The following is a 7,773-nucleotide window of genomic DNA, read 5'->3' as shown; positions in this document are numbered from 1 at the left end:
GACTTTTCAGGGGGTTCAACTGTAACTTTCTTATGTAAGTTTGGTCCTGTGACTAGGGATATAAGGGCTTCTTGGAGATGGTCCCAAAGATCTGCTGTGCCTGTCAGTAGTATTCCCAGAAGCAAACCCTGCTGAATCAGATCACGAACAGAACACACATTCACCCTTTGTGTGTGAGGGGCAAATCTTAGACTGGGTTCCACTGTTTTTAAACCAGTCTGTGTCCCCCAAATCTCTGTTCTGTTGTGGGTAGAGACTGGTTTTGTGTGCCCAACTTCTGTTCTGTTACAGGTTTCATTTGCTGGTAAATGTCATTATATTTGCTGGTAAAAGTATAATCCGTACCTAGCCTCGGAGTTAATTTCTAGCCAGGATTACAAAACAGCTCAAGGAGGCATACCTAGCCAGGAGCTAATTAGAAGCTGCAGAGTCTCTTCAAGTTCCACACACTAAAAAAGGCTGTTACTCTCAGAAGGAAGAGTCTTGATCAAACCAAGGGTAGGATACTTTAGGCAACCCCAAGGATTCTTGTACCTTATATTATTTGAACTTTGCTTTTGTATTTTGGAGTTTACTGATTACAAGGAGAAGCAAGCTAGTGTCATTTGGGAATACAAAAAAACCACAGTAAGTGATGATAATTTAAATGCTGTCCCTTGTGAACATCTCTTTCTCTTGGTCCTGCATCTGGTCTGTTTTTTCACAACCTGTAAGAGGAATCTTTGGTTCTCCCTCCGGGATTCAGGGAGTATTTATGTTGTAGGTAACCTATTAAGAAAGTATATCAGTTATAAGTTCTAGACTGTCTAAGCAGGACTTGACCACTCAGAAACTTGACTACACTGGGTTTCTTTCTCTAAATATGTACAGGAATCTAGTGTAAATAGTGCTTGTGTTTTAGCAACCTGTTGTATAGGCTTGCTTATAGGATTAAGCAACATGGAGCTAAAAATGCCACTGGTGAGTAGGGAGAGTGTCTGCCATTACTCCCATTGTTGTAAAGTGCTGCTAGAGTGGGCTGGCAATAGCAATCAATGGTGGGATTTTTTGGCAAAGTACTCCAAATACACACAGCCCTCTCTAACTGCTCATGTTCAAATATGGGTACATGGACCTGCTGGGTACAAATGATGTGACAGAAGAAGTTGCATGAACTGAATTCTTAGAGGATCCATATGTGTGCACAGAAAGCAGATGGACTCTTGACCCTGGCTCTTTCCACAGTGTCTTCACATCGTCAGCAGTTTGATTTCCTTTCCAACAAGTGTAATTAACATGTATTCCAACCACAAATAGGCAAATAGGGAGACTATTTCAAATAAGCTAATTACAGCATAAAATGGAATTGAGTCCAAAACATCCTAAATTGGAAATATGCTTTTAATTAGGATGTGCCTTATTCCTGCAAATTGTGCAACATTAATTTCATCAAACAGTTAAACAAAATGAGAACAGATACAGAATAACATTATTTTCTCCTGGTACTATTGAGGATATTGTATTACTTGCTATGAAGTTAATCACCATAAATCACATAAACCTAGTGAAAACTAAGGACCAAATCCTGACACTTTTACCCTGCCAAAACGCTCGTTGACATCAATAGGACTTCTGTCTCAGCAATTAAGTGGGATATATACAGGAAATGGATGTGTGTGTTGTTGTATATTTCTGCCTGGAGAATTCTGTCATTTGTTTTCAAAATCTCATAGAGTATGCTTTTAAACTGGTGGGTTCTGTTTAATGAATTAGCATCCTAAATTTTTCAGAGTGTAATGTAAATATATATATATATGTATGTATATAGACTGGAGAGTCTTGGAGACTTGGAGACTGGACAGTCTTTTCCTGCCTAGTGCAGGGGGACTGGACTCGATAATCTACAAGGTCCCTTCTAGCCTGTAACAATTTATGGATCTCTATATATGTCAGATTACATATACATATACATACATACACATGCACCCAAACATATATATATATATCATATTAAAGTCAGTTATCAGGGAATAAAATCTCTTTCAAATAAAACTTGTATTTAATTCAAACTGTAACAGTCATTTAAAAATCCATAAAACATTTTTGTAACACCGTGTAGTAGTTATGAGAGATTTATAAATACTTAAACCTAAGATTTATTTACATTTTAATATGTTGCGTAAAGCCTTGTGTACTTAAGAAGAATTAATTAACAACATACACTGGAAATTAAATCCTTCTGATGGTCAAGCATCAAGACATTCATTAAGTTGGACAAGATTAAAGATTAGGCAGATAGTTTGCAGATCTGATATCTACTAATGTAATGTGGGCTAATGTTTTCTAAATGGCATATCTTGTTTCTTATGGGATCTGGAACAAAAACATAGTGTCATAAGCTAAATTGGTTTAAAAATGTTTTCATTAAATAGATAAAAAAAATATGGCCACATATGTAAAGTAGAGGCTCATTTAATTTTTAAAAAATATTCTGATGTGGCATTTCTATGCCTAATTAATTCTATTAAAGCTTTCTCCTTGACCTTAATAGGATCAGCAAAGGGCCTGGTACAGCTTAGAGACTTCTGTATTGTCTTATGACCTTGACTCATCATCCGATTAAAGACTGTCAGTCTGTTCACAGTGTCCAATTTGTGGTATATATGACCCGCCACAGGTAATGCAGTGTAGTACATACAAAGGGCATGGACAGAACACTGGATGTGATTGTGTTTGCTGATGTAACATGCCATTTCTTTCACAGTGACACCAGTTGTTCTTGTCAAGCAACTTCATCTACCTGCAGCTGTTCCTCACGCTCTGCATTATTTGGAAATTCTTACTGCTGGTCCTTTGTGTCTGGATCATTTATATTGCAGATAATTCTCATGGTGTTTAAGCATCCTGTAATACTTCAAATGAAACTGAAAAAATCACAGATGAAGACTAGGGAGAGAAATTGTAGACATTTACAGCTGGAGGTTAAGCTACAGCATTGAGGTAGAGCTACACTATCCCAAGGAGAACACAAGGAACTGAACCTCAGTGAGGCAGAAACTCTTCACTGATGCTTCTTGAACTGAAGGGCATCTTTACATGTGCTCCAGTGTGGGGGACTTTAATTACAGCAGCTCAGAGAACCGCTCTAATCAAAGCACCCACATCTCATGTATTCAGTGTCCCATGCTTCAAAATGGTGGCGGAGGCACTTTAACTAAAGTTTGTTTGATGAGCTTTAGTTAAAGCACCCCTGCCACCATTTTGAAATGTGGGGACATGAATACACAAGATGCGGAGGCTGCTGGAGTGCACTAATTGGCACACTGCAGCAGACTTGATTAATTGAGTCTGCTCCAAAGCACTATAATTACAGTGCATGGGAGCAGCATTCCCACACATCTACAGGCACCCAAAGTGGTTAAGAGTTTGATTCATCCTTTATGACAGATGTCCTGTGGACCTCTTCATCTCTTCTCGAATCCACTTTCTTTAGAACAGAACTTGAGTGAGTCAGCTCTGTGCTCTCTAGAATACAAGAGCAGTTTGCATGCCTCTGGGTGCATCTACACATGCAATTAATGTAACTAAATAAACTCTGACATAATTTGAGCCAGAGTAAATTAATCCAGATATGACCATCAACACATAATTTACTAACCATTGGATAGTACCTGTGTCTGATGGGACTATCCTATGTCGGAGTAAATTAATCTACTATGCCCTAATTGCAGCATATATTAGATGAGGACACTTTACTATGCAGCAAATTAGTCTACTGTGCAATAAAGTGCATGTATAGACACACCCTCTGTGTGCAAGATAAAGCTCCTAATGATATGGGAACAGTTAGCTGGGCGCATCTACACAAGATGCTACTGTGCAGTCATTAATGTACATTTATTTAATACTTGTGTTAGCAAGCACTAAATAAATGCACAGTAGTTGGAGTTACTGCACAGTAGTGGTAGCAAACATCTTTTAAGTGATGCTACTGAGCAGTAGCATAATAATACTGCACAGTAGTGTGTTAGCACTGCCCATGCTGTGGTGCGCTACTGTGCAGTATTTTTTGGCTACTGTGCAGTCAGTACCTCATTCAGATGTGCCCACCATAAACTAAATCCACAAGGAAGTATAGACTTGTAATGCTCAGCATTTCAACACCTAACTCTTGGTGCCCTGCAGACTCAGGTTGGGTACCCAGTTTTGTTCAACACTGAGAAAGTCAGGTGCCTAAGAGTGAGATTCATAGAAACCAGTGAGATGAGCGGGAAGACACTTGAACAACAGTAGCATATATCAAAGTGGGTCAGGGTTTAAACCCCAACTCTTAAAGGGTTAGGTGGCAAGTAAGAGATTGTTGTGCCCTCTACAAGGTCAGCAAAGGGCATTCCTCTAGATTCCCCAGGCAAGGTGCAGCTCCCACTACCCCCCAAAAACTACCCTCCTCCCACAGACAGCCCCGAGATTTCATTGTCCCTCCCACTAGACTTGGTGTGTCTACATAACTCAAGGTAGTGCCATCCAGAGATACCCAGTCTAGCTCTACTAATTAGCTCTTGAGCAGCCTCATGCAAACACAACTACACCATTCCCAGTCTGACAGTCAGCATGACTCTGCCCCATGTGGCCTTGTGCCTTGCACCACCCATGGTGTAGATTTGTAAGTGCCTATCTGTCAGTGATTCTCAGCCATCAACCTCTTCTTAGAACTAAATGTCTATGATCATCAGCTGTTCTTCATAACTAAAAAAAACATAGAAAGATCTTTATTATACCTAATAGCTAAGTAGGTGGGAGCAGGGAAGAACAGATACTTCTGCAGGGTTGGTCACTGATCCCACATGCCTAGGGTGACCATAATAATTTGAAGGAAATTTGGAATGGGGGACACCAGAATATGTGCAACCTCCCCTCCCTTTCCCACCCTGATCCTCTCAGGAGCAGGGGTGGGCAGGACAGCACAGCGCACACCCACCCACCCACTCTGCAGCTCCCAGAAGTGACCAGGACAGTATGTGAATACACACACACACACGACCCCACAGCTCCCTGCATGCACCCCTGCCCTCCCCCTGACTCCACTGTGCAAGAGACTCTGCCTGCAGCCCAGAGGAGTTTGGACCAGGGAGCAGCTCATTGGCTGAAGCAAAACTGAAGCAAAAATCCTGGATTGGCATGAGCCCACTTGCACGTGCATGGCTCCTCAGTCAGGAGTTGGCATATGAGAGTAGGTTTGTGCCAATCTGGGACTTTTGCTTCAATTTTCTCCAATAGCCAGGATGCTGAGACGGCCTCTGAAATCCGGGACTGTCCTGAGCAATCTGGGGTGTATGGTCACCCTACACATGCCCTCTTTTCAAAATCCTATTTTTTTCCAAGTTTTCCTGTGTTAATTTGTGGAACTCCTCAGTCAGAATGAATTTGTACCTTGAGAAAGATCCCTCAAAGTCCACAGATGTAATGGCAAAACTTGAAAGCAGGATCCAGAGTTGCTGATACTATTTCTGGTAGTTCCATATCAGTACCATCCAAATAACTCTTCACCACTACCAGTGCTTTATATCCAAAGTTCCTCTTCAAAAGTCTTTGCAGCTTGTGTCTCACTCATTGGTTTATATCATGCACAACAGAGTTAATTTTTTCAACCCCTTTGATTTTGTCAAGTGAAATCATATAGAGAAGCCCCCATATCTCAAGTTTCTTGATCACCTGTGGTACAGCAGAAAAGCGTGCATGAATTATTTCAAGATCCCTCTTGACTGTAGAGCTGTCAAAAGTCATTTGTGTTACTCTGATGGAGGCTGCCTTGCTGGCATGGGCTCTGGTGACAGGAGCTTGTCAGTCAGAACTTCTTTGTAGTGCTGTACTGTCAAGGGCACCTTTACAAACACTTTTTTTTTAACTCTTGAAATGATGGAGTAGACAGATGGAAACTCCAGTTGTTTGGCCCCCCAATTGAGGCCATGCACCAAATAGGCAAAGTGCAGTTGGTGCAGGTAGTGACACTGCTGTTGCCACTTTCAGCATATACGCTGCACCACTGAAAAGCAGAAGATGCAAGTTGTCTTCACTGATGGCAATAGAGTTTGGCCCTTGGAAACTATTTTTTTTCAAACTGCAAATATATGCTTTTTATGTATCTACATTAACATTATACACCAACCCCTGAATATGTATGCATATGCACTATAAAGCATATATATTTGGAGCTTTATTGATGCAAATAATGTTTTAGTCAGAGTTCTGATAGTCTACATACCAGGAAAAGAATATGTGTTTTCATTTAAGTCTCACATCTATTAATATCAGGCAATTCCAATAAATGGCAGCAAAGTGCAAAGCTTGTATGGGTGCCATGATGTTCAGGTTCATCTAATACAAGATATCACATCTACCCAAAGAACCTTGCCTGCCTCTGTCCTTAGACCAACACAGCTAAAACCAAAGCCCTGCATGATCAAACATACTCAGGTCACCAGCAGTTGCATAGTAACTTCAGCTGTGCAGGAAACGTGCATACATGCAATTTGATTCTAATAGCTGGTGCAAAAAAGCACGTATGTATAGAATATAGTTTCAAATTTTGATGCCAATGTGGTGGATGCCATTAAATGAGATTCTAATAAACCATAGTAAATGTATGGAGGTCAACTTTGAGGCATTTATTTACTTTACGGTTTTTTATGCTAATATGAACACTATTGAGATTCTAATAACAGGAAGATACTAAATACACGCAAGGTAAAAGCTGTATAGGTTCAAGCAGAAGCCTTGCTAACCACAATACATGGTCTTCTAATCCACAGACTACATACCTTTCAGTTGTTCTACTTAATTGTTAGATATCTATTGCTTTTTTCCCTCCATTACTTCTCCCTTAACAATAGAAGCAATTGCCTTAGTTGCACGTATTTCCCTTTTAACAACCTATTTTTAATTGTTTAGAATTTTCCTCATCCTCCTCTTTTGGGATGAAATTAACCAACACTGGTTAATTTTCTCAGAAAAGGTCTCTTCTCAACATTTTTAGAGCAAAAATTGTCACAAATGATCAGCCAGTTTGATTACTCATGGGCCTCTAGTTAAGAGCCTACCCATAAAGCATTCCTGAATTGGGGACTAAGGCTCTTAACTCTGACATCCTTGTTTTCCCCAGTCTTCATACAAAAGGGTTAAGCCAGGGGTTTCAAGCCCATCAGGCCTCACTGGTTGGAAGAATACCATGGGGCTGGACCGTGGGCTGGATTGAACCTATGGGTCAGGTCAGCCCTACAGACCAGCATTGTGCCCTAGATCTCGGACTGGCCACAGAAGGTGCTGCGTGTGGTGCAGTTCTGCTTTATGCTCTGGGGCATAAACTGGAGTGGGCATTGCATGTGCTGCAGGGGGCCATCCAGTGTGTCCCACATGCTGCCAGCTGGTCAACTCTGAGACCAACCGACAGCAGCGGGGGCTGGGTGATGGTGAGGCTCTGCAGGCTGGCTCTGGCCTGCAAGCTGTATCTTTGACATCCTTGGGATAAAGGACACTAAGAGCTGCAGGTGCCCAGGATGGACAGCTCCGAAAGGAATCGTTTTACAGTCCGTTTGAAACCAATCCCTGTTGTTTCAGGGCTCCTTCACATGCACGTGCACACACTCTCTCTCTCTCCCTCTTGTTTTAGGGCTCGCTCTTTCTCACCTCCCCAGTTGTTTCAGGGCTGGTTCACCCCTCCACTTTCACACACACACACACACACTCTCTCGCGCGCTCTCTCTCTCGCCCCCCGTTGAGTTAGGGCTCCTCTGTCGC

Source organism: Crocodylus porosus, unplaced genomic scaffold, assembly GCF_001723895.1.
Source record: "Crocodylus porosus isolate Cpor-Errol unplaced genomic scaffold, CroPor_comp1, whole genome shotgun sequence".
Lineage (NCBI taxonomy): Eukaryota > Metazoa > Chordata > Crocodylia > Crocodylidae > Crocodylus > Crocodylus porosus.
Note: the sequence above shows the minus strand (reverse complement) of the source record.